Source organism: Amia ocellicauda, chromosome 5 (genome assembly GCF_036373705.1).
Source record: "Amia ocellicauda isolate fAmiCal2 chromosome 5, fAmiCal2.hap1, whole genome shotgun sequence".
Classification (NCBI taxonomy): Eukaryota; Metazoa; Chordata; class Actinopteri; order Amiiformes; family Amiidae; genus Amia; species Amia ocellicauda.
The window spans coordinates 24,819,375-24,829,555 of NC_089854.1; positions in this window are offsets into that span (position 1 = coordinate 24,819,375).

Sequence of the window (10,181 nt, forward strand, 5' to 3'; positions counted from 1 at the left end):
CCAACCGCTCCAAATATGGCCATCTTTCTCTCCGCGCGCTCGGGATTGGCCGCCGGGAGCCCCGTTCACGTGACGGTGACGTCACGGGCCGGGCCGGCGCGCCGGAGGGAGGACCCCGGACACGCCCCTCGGCACGCTTCGGGCACGCCCCGGACACGCCCTACGCCGGGCCCCATCCGCACTGCACCGGCCAACAGGTAGCGCCGCGTTCCTAAGGTAGCTTCCGGGGGCGGGTCCCGCCCCCGGAAGCTACCTTAGGAACGCGGCGCTACCTGTTGGCCGGTGCAGTGCGGATGGGCCCAACAACAGGACAAAGTGCAACGCACTAAAACCGGTGCAAGCGTCAATACATCCTATTTTCAGACGACAGCTGCATTTTGATGTGGTTGCATGACTTGGGTTGAGTTCTGTATCCAGGCTTTAGTAGTCTGGGTCCTCCAATCCACCACTCTCCTCGGAGGAAAACCAAACATGTTTCACTCAGATCCAGCTGAGAGAGAGCAAAGGCAGTGTCCGCTTGCTTTGGTCCAGGTCACGCTGTATATATGCCCGGAGTCGTCACCTTTTGTTATGAAACACTATATGCCTTAAACGTTGACACAGAAAGAATGTATCAATCCGGCAGCAAAGCGAAAACTTTTCGAGGAGAAAAATACAAAAAAAACCCCATCTTTAGCGATCTCAAGTGTCAAAAAGTATGTGAAGGGGTAGCATAAGCACGGAGGTCCTGCGGAGTCTGCATTTTGACTTATCAGAGTGATCACTTAATGACAGACGACAAAAACAGGATTTTATTTCTTATGATCATTTACCAGAAAAGGTGATAGAAAACAGATAACTATGGCAATAAAACAGTGCAGCTGTGTCAGTACTGCTGTGGTTTCTACTTTGGGAACATTGTCTCCAACCCCCCAACTTGCCCTTTGTGTTTGGAATATCAATTCTTAAACATAGGCGAGGACCTTTGCTACACTTCCCCTGAGGCACTTAAATACATTCACAATTTCCCTATGAGGTGCTCCGTTTTTTCAATAGGACCAGTGTGACTTGCTATTAGTAAGATAAAAGTCATTACAGAATCATCAAAGCTTTACACCCATGTACCTTTAACTTCCTTGGCTGTGGGCTAGTCCCTGTTATGTCATAGTAAATGAAATTGATCCCAGGAGTACGTGAGAGGCTTACATTCTCATCTGTGAACACTGGGGAAGTAGATTTAACTGAATAATAATTAGTTATAACTTTAAAACATATAATATAGAGTGGTGGCGTATAAGGATTTGAAGCCATTGGTTATTACCCAGCGTTCACATAACACAACACAAGGATTTACACTACAGGGAACCCCATCAGCTCCATTCACCGGCCTCAGTAAACACTAGCCTTTGACTACCCTGCCTAAAATAACTTTAGGCAGTCGAAGACTAGTGCTAATTTGGGACTGTGAAACCACTCACAGTGTTTCACCCAAAGCAAGCCAACTCCCTTATGGTGGCACAGATTCCATATTTTGCATCTTTATTATACAGTCTCAGGGGACCGTTCAGCCTTGTAGGTGGACCGGGTCATCGGATTCTACCAGTTACACAAAAGGTCCCTATGATCAACTTGATCTGGATGATCTGGATATGTTAAACAAGGCACTGGTGTTAAGTTGTTTAAGGTACACATTCCCATTCAGATTCTTACTGAATTAAAATAGAATTAAACAAATAAATACAAAATGTACTGATTGTCAATAGAATTATTTGTTCTTGACCAAGTCACATGGGCCAAAGTTAACTAGTCTAAATTCATGCCTGAGTCCATGAGAAATGCAAAGCCTAATACTTACATAGATGATGGACCAATATGTTGTGAAATTACAGAACATATGACAGATTCTACATGGCCTAATATTGTTTTTCACACTCTGAAGCAACAGCAGTCATCCATCATAATGTGATGGTTATAGGAAAAGTTTCTATTGTGATATCTTTACATTGGGCAAGCCACATTTCAGGGCGTCAGCTCCTGTGATCATGAAATATTCAACTACTTCATCACCTCTGCTGTACAAACAGATCATACAATTAGTACTGCAAGTGTATTGTTTCTCCCACATTGCAAGGCACATATAAATGGTCCTTGTAATTTAGTGTATGTGGAAGACAAGATAGTAGAATAACCTCTGAACACATTACTTTTAGAAAATACATATGGGATGTACCAAAACTAGTCAAATAAACTATATATATATATATATATGTATGTTTATATATATTATATATGCTCATTTTTATATACTATGTAGTGAAGCCTTATTTTCCTTCTGAAATCAGCACCCATTTTATTATTAACTAAAAAAAGGTTACAGGACAAAAGTATGGTATGACAAGTATGTGAATAGATGGCCTTTATTTTGAAGATAAAAACAAGAAAAATCCACCCAAGGCATGTCACAGAAATATAACAAAAAATTAAATTGAATAAATCTTCTTCTTCTTCTTCTTCTTCTTCTTCTTCTTCATTTCCGAGTGCAGCTGACAGGTTACACTGTTCACTATTCCTGCCAAGAGCAATCAGCCGAGCAACACTCCTGATCACTGCAAGTGTCTTCAAACTTACACACTGTAATCTGAAAAACACAGAAACGTTTACTGCACTTATTAGCTATTAAAATCTAGGATTTAGGACAACATTTTGTATTTACTGTATATTTTCCTATAGGCCTCTACTAGTGTAATTTGGAACTTTGTATTATGTTTTGAACTGCACTGTATTATAGCACTTTTATATTGTTCTTATATTTCGTAAGTTGCCCTGGATAAGGGTGTCTGCTAAGAAATAAATAATAATCATAATGTTTATCAGAAAGAATTGATAGGATGCAGTACTATTGAAGCTCTCCAAATGAATTAAGTTCTTTCCAGCAAGAACTGTCACAATTATTTTCTTTAGTGTTTATCTGTTTTCAGTGGGTGCAGTACACTTACATACGCCCTTAATAATTAGGTTGTGTATTGTTTGAAAAGTTAGAGCCAACTGAAAATGTTCTGCACGTCATGTTTAACACGTGCTCCATACAATCTGTGTCTGCTGTGTTGAATTGAAAAGCCCAGCGGCACTGAAAAAACACAAGATATGTCTATGCTCACAGCTAGAACTAACGTGTTAAAAACAACACATCATAACTTTGATTAAGGATGCCGGCATATGTTCATCTTTACACATGCTTTGTGACTATTATACATAATATAAATACATCTACACTACTGATCAAAAGTTTTAGAACACCCCCATTTTTGCAGTTTTTATTGAAATGTAAGCAGTTCAAATCCAGTGAATAACCTGAATTGGTACAAAGGTAAGCAGTAAACTGCCAGATGTTAAAACAAAAGTTTAGGTTACCAAAAACTGAAAAATAATGTACATTTCAGAGTCATTTAAAAAAAAGGCTTTTTTCAGGGAACAAGCAATGGGTTAACAACTTACAGCTGTTCTGCAGCAATGGAAGTAAATTAAGCCTTGAAAGTTGATGCTAACAAATAACAAACTGGAGGAAACTCTTACAGGAAGATGTCTGGCAGACCCAAAGCCACACCAGAATCAGAAGACAAGTTTCTGAGAGTCAACAGCTTGCGTGATAGGCAGCTCACAGGACAACAACTTCAAGCACAGCTGAACACTGGTTGAAGAAAGCAAGTCTCAGTTTCAACTGTGAAGAGAAGACTTCGAGCTGCAGGTTTCACAGGTCGAGTGGCAGTAAGAAAGCCATTGCGAAGATGGCAAAATAAGAAAAAGAGGCTTGCCTGGGCCATGAAGCACCGCCAGTGGACTACTTACGACTGGAAGAAGGTCTTATGGACCGATTAATCAAAATTTGAAATCTTCGATGGTTCCTCAATGTGTGACACCAACTGTCAAATATGGAGGAGGAAGCGTGATGGTCTGGGGCTCATCTGCTGGATCCATAGTCGGCGACTTGCACAGAGTGAGTGGCACCATGAACCAAAACGGCTACCACAGCATTTTGCAGTGCCATGCAATACCCTCTTGTATACACCTAGTTGGTCAGGGGTTCATCCTACAGCAAGATAATGACCCAAAACATAACTCCAGGTATGTGAGAACTACTTTAGAAGAAAAGAACAAGACGGTGGGCTTCAAATCATGGAATGGCCAGCACAGCCTCCAGACTTAAACCCCATCTAGCTGGTTTGGGATGAACTGGACAGAAGGGTGAAAGCAAAGCAACCTACAAGTGCAACACATCTGTGGGAACCTCTGCAACAGTGTTGGGAAGAACTTTCCAAACAATATTTTATTTCCATTGTAGATGGAATACCATGAGTGTGTTTGACTGTTATATCTGCAAAAGGTGGCTACTTTGAGTCAAATTTAGATTGCATTTTGTTAAACAAAACGATTAGATGATTTCTTTTTTTATCTCCAATTGGTTATTTGTTCTATGGTTTAATTTCAGAGTACACTGAGACATTAAATTGCGTACATTTCAATAAAAACTGGAAAAATGGAGGTGTTCTAAAACCCTTGACCGGTAGTGTATAGATATATACAGTGACATAAAAAATATATTAACAAATCTGTGAAATACAGTGTTAACTTTTTTTTAGAAACATGATACTGTAATTGAACTCACAGATACATTTTACAGGACATGGTGGTAAGGAATAACTAACTAATAATGTTTATGGAAAGACAGTATACATCCATTCATCCATCCATCCGTTTTCAGTATTTTCTCCTTCTCCAGGTTATTTTGGACTCTTCATCCTTCATCCTGTACAGGGTGTTGTTGAGCCATGCCCTACAAGTTAAGCACAGGCACAACAGGTCACAGAGAGGTACGCCCTGAGCCCAAACCACGTTCTTTCAGTTGTCTAAATAACTACCAGTTTTATTACATTTATTACATTATTACATTTATTACAAAAGGTAGAGAACTGAAATATCTTTTGGGTCCTGGGAAACTTTATATTCTGTACCTGGAGCCACAGTGAACAATCTTGCTCTTAAACACTTACTGTTCTTACATGCAATATTACAGTCAATGTTGGCACCACAGACTTGTGTTTGCACAATGTGATCTTCAGACAGTGGTTCACCAAGGTCAAAGGTAGGGTCTGGTTGCTAGGGGTGGCATGAAGCAGCATGACTGTCTCATTCAGAGCAGGCTGTTATAGTCACATTGGAAGGGCTGTGGCTTCAAAGTCTAGGAGAGAAATCAATACACTGACTCAAGGTTTACCTAAAGGTTCATGACTCATTGAAGGTGCAACAGATACAGACTGGTATGATAACCTATGCGTGGCAGACCTGGAATCACAATCTGTGACCAGCCTTATATAAACTACTCACAGAACAGGATTAAATGCACTTAGTTGCACTGTATCACACCCTTTCTCAGGTGACATTTCACACAGTCTACTGTAAAGAGCAATAGAGGGCCACTGAAACATGTATTTTTCTATTCCAACAAAGTTATGTTGAAGAATGTCTGATGCACATAAATAAATTAAATCCATCCTATGGCAAGCAGAAATAGTATAGGCTGTCTGTGATGACATACATTTTTTCAGCAGTCTGAGGTCTGAGGGTTTCGGCCACACGTTTACCGCAATAAAAACTATTTAAACTGAAATACACATGCCAAGAAACTATTGCAACTCTGACATATGCACTCCCACTCAAAAACCCCAAAACTATTTCAGCAATGATACTCCATTCTCACTTCTCCCTGTCAGTCACACATTGCATGCATTTCTATTTTATTACAAGGATGTGACATCCTTATCAATGGAGATATTCTACAACCTTCCCTTGACATACAGTGATATAAGCGCTGAATAAGTATGAATCACTCGCTTAGTTCATCTGTGCAGAATGTGCGTTTCTCAGTTTTTTAAACATATGACAATTACTTCAGCTGTGTTCAAATACTATCTCGGGATTCAGTGTTTTAGCCATTGAGTTCCTGCTTTCTATGCCACATGAGTGACTCTCATACAGACTCTGTCACCCCACAGTGTCTTCCAACAGCCTGACATCTGGCTTTGCCCATTCCAAAAGAACCAGGGACCTGGTCCAGGGAAACATGCAGCCCAGGGAAGTAATGCAAAGGTGATGTAGAGATTAGGAGAACTAGATACAGGTTAGCCTGTTTATGTGTGTGTCTGAAACACAACGAGAGAAGTCGAAATGTGAGGTGAGGTTGTTGATGTCCTCAGGCACTGAGACAACAGAAAAAACTTGACGTGAGCCGTTCATGTCCTTATTTGGTCACTCTGAGTGGTGATGCAGGGTGTGCCGGTGTCGGGCGGTGAGCAGCAGATAGAGCCGTAGCCAGCAGCCTGTAGGGAGAGAGCACACCTAGCTCTGTGGGAGTCAAACAGGTTATTAATATACACAGAAACCTTTTTTTTTACTTGTCTAATACCTGTCTTACAGGTATTGTTTCTCCCACATTGCAAGGCACATATAAATGGTCCTTGTAATTTAGTGTATGTGGAAGACAAGATAGTAGAATAACCTCTGAACACATTACTTTTAGAAAATACATATGGGATGTACCAAAACTAGTCAAATAAACTATATATATATATATATATATATATATGTATGTTTATATATATTATATATGCTCATTTTTATATACTATGTAGTGAAGCCTTATTTTCCTTCTGAAATCAGCACCCATTTTATTATTAACTAAAAAAAGGTTACAGGACAAAAGTATGGTATGACAAGTATGTGAATAGATGGCCTTTATTTTGAAGATAAAAACAAGAAAAATCCACCCAAGGCATGTCACAGAAATATAACAAAAAATTAAATTGAATAAATCTTCTTCTTCTTCTTCTTCTTCTTCTTCTTCTTCTTCTTCATTTCCGAGTGCAGCTGACAGGTTACACTGTTCACTATTCCTGCCAAGAGCAATCAGCCGAGCAACACTCCTGATCAGGAGAGTACATGCTTTATTTGTATGTTTGTTTGTTTGTTAAGCAGATGCCTTTACTCAGGCAACTTTGTCAATACAATTTTCAAAACATGTATATAATAGCCTACAGAACAGTACAATAAATGCAAAGTACAATCTACAGCAATATACAGTATAGGTCCTTGCTATTGTGACCTAAAACAAGTACAAAGTACAGTGCAGAGGTACTTTCCCAATGCGAGAAGTGGGTAGATCAGGCATAATTCTCAATATCACATTAGTGTTTATAATTATAATTGTTTAATAATGAACATTGGATAAATTGGGATAAATGTCAAAGTAATAAAGAAGACTCGTATGAACATGTAATGAGCCTATATTCCATGTATTTACTGAGGGGCAACGGGACTAAATGTTAGTCTTTCCATTTAAAGGCAACTTTAAAGTCCTGTTGCTTCTCAAAGTGTCCGGGTGAACATGGTCACATGGTCTTTTCCTGCTATCCAGGAAGTGTTGAAACGACATCCAGGAAGTGTTCCTGTGACATCAAAGAGAGTTCCTTTGGGGTATTTACAGCAGCCATGATTGCGACCAAGGTTACACTTTTAAGTGTTCAAAGTTACTAAAATGACAGGATGGAACAGAGAAACCACATGTACCTTACTGATACATTCCTACAAACAAAGTTGTTGAGGTATGTCTTTCTGTGGCCCTGTTGTCAAATCAATGGAAATTGAGGTTAGAATGAATCCACAAACATGTGGAACTCAGTACTAAAATCTGTCTATATCCATCATTCTAGTTGTCTTGGGTAAAGGCAAAATAACTCTCTGCACGTGTCCCATTTTACCACTGCACTCTTCACTTCACCTCAGTGCTGAATATGCAATAGTTGAGGAGTGAGGCGCTGAATGTTCCAGTCGTACCCCCATTATGACTCTGATTTGAAATGTAAGAATGGCTCCGTCGCAATGCAGGGGCAGGTCAGGCTCACACGGGGAGGCCAAAATGGTTCGGTGGGTGAAGAAGACTGAGGTTTGTACACAGCATGTAAGCAATGTAAATGTCCCTTCCTGGCCAAGAGGGAACTGCAGAAACAGATTCACCTTCAGTAAGCTGCAATGACCGCGGCTGGCTGAATGACTGACGCGTTGTCACTCTTGTCAGGCCTCAGGATTGAAGAGTGATCCAGCTCTCTTACCAGCACAGGGTTTGATCTCAGCAGCATGATTTTGGTTGCCAGTTAGCTCTGGTAACAGGTGTGTGTGTGTATGTGCTGTTGATAATGGTAGACAGTTTTCAAGGCAGTAATGCAAACAGGAAGAGGGAGGAAGAACCAAGAAACAAATACACCTATTGTATTTGAGCGACATATAAAAGCTGTTTTTGCTCAAAAGAGTGTAATAGGGGCCGGATGGGTCAGTCAAGGTAAAGGATTAGTGGGAATAAAATTGTCCATCTTGGCTAAACCGTAGTAACAGTGTTGTTTCTGGCATGTTCATGTGTGCTAAGCAGTGTTTAAGAGAGATTACCCATGAGCATACATCTTGCTTTGCTCAAGAGCCAGACATTGTGAGGATATGAAATTATGAATCCGGGAAACGTTGAGAGAGAGAGAGTCCACAGCATCATCTGAGGACTGAGTGAAGTCAGAAGATTGCAGTGAATGCTGTAGGCCACTAGGGGGCCTCGTCAGTATAGGAGCCAGTTGACAGAATCTGAGGTGCTGTTTCCACGGCAGCACTGGTACAGGTTTTTCAGGGGATGCCCACAGCGTGTTAGATTAACCTATCTGCATGTGCATGCCGACTGTCCACGTCTAACAAATCGTTATGTTAAAAAGCATTAACTTGTGCTCACAGTAATCAGTTTCCATGTGGGAGATATGTGCCTTTGCAGAAAGACAGGCCTGTGGAAATCTGCCTGCTGAGCCCCTACTATATTATAGCCCTATTGATTTGATTGGATCAGTCAAATTAGACATTTCAAAAGCTGAACAATGTGCATTGCCAAATAAGATTTGCAGGGCTATCTCCACAGCAACTGTGGAATCCTGATACCGAAAACGTAAACAACAAAAAAGTGCAGAGTAGGTGAAAATCGAGTGTCGTTTAGATTTCATCAAACCTGCTTTTGACACAGTGGAGAGATGGGCAGACTGATAAATTAATGGCTTTCATGGATAAGCATCCGTTAATTTACAAGATAAGTGCCCCTTTTTCATGACCTGTATGGAAATCCATGTTCTTGTTCTGTACACTTTGAGAACTGTGCAGTGTAAAGAGCACACAGACATGTCGAATGCCACTCTCAGTCCACGTGTGGCGCTCAAGCACCGATTCCAGTCTGGCCTGAGCAAAGCAGTTGAAAACCCAGGGAACACTTGGGTGAAACATGAGTAAAAACACACTTTGCACACAATGCTGGTTGTCGCATGTGAAAATGGCCTACGAGAGCCTTGTGAACTTCAAAACTGCGGTGCAGGATTCATTTGGTAATCTGATCAGATTTTATAGACAAGCAATAAGGGAACAGAGAGAGAGAGGGAGAGAGAGGGAGAGGGAGGAAGGGAGGGAGGAAATGGAGAACAGGGCAATGAAATAATGATGGGAAATCTATCTGAGCCAGAGGGATGGACAAGAGAGGATGGAGTGTGTCTGACTGTTGGATGAGTAACTCAATACTTGTCATCCCAGAGATAAAAGACATGAATTAGAAATCAGAACCTTTTTATTAGCATACCTGAACCTCATTAATGCCACACATTGTCCCCATGCAATCTCCTTTTCCAATTACGACCGGATCAATAGCCCTACAAAAGGGAGACAAGGGCTCTTACCTTCCAACTGGGCAGCTTATTTTGAGTAAATCTCAGCGCTTTGTTTCATATGCCAGAGAACCCATGTATTTAATTTGAAAAGGCAAGGGAGATTTTTTTTTGTTCTTAAATTATTCATAATTCCTTTATCAAGTCTGACAGTAAAAAATAAATAAAAAAATGAATGTATAGGACAATTAATTTCTTTAATCGATTTTCAAATGAGGATCTGGGAAATGCCTAGATTCCCATGAATGGTATAGACACTGTCTAACCGATAACACAAAGGAGGTTTTTAATTCAAATTATTTATTTTACTGTTTCCAGAGTAGGTGAGTACCAGGGGTAAACTTGATTAATTCAGAGACCATCTTTCAATTTTCAGACAGGCCGTCACTCCTGAATCACGATTAAAACAGGAAT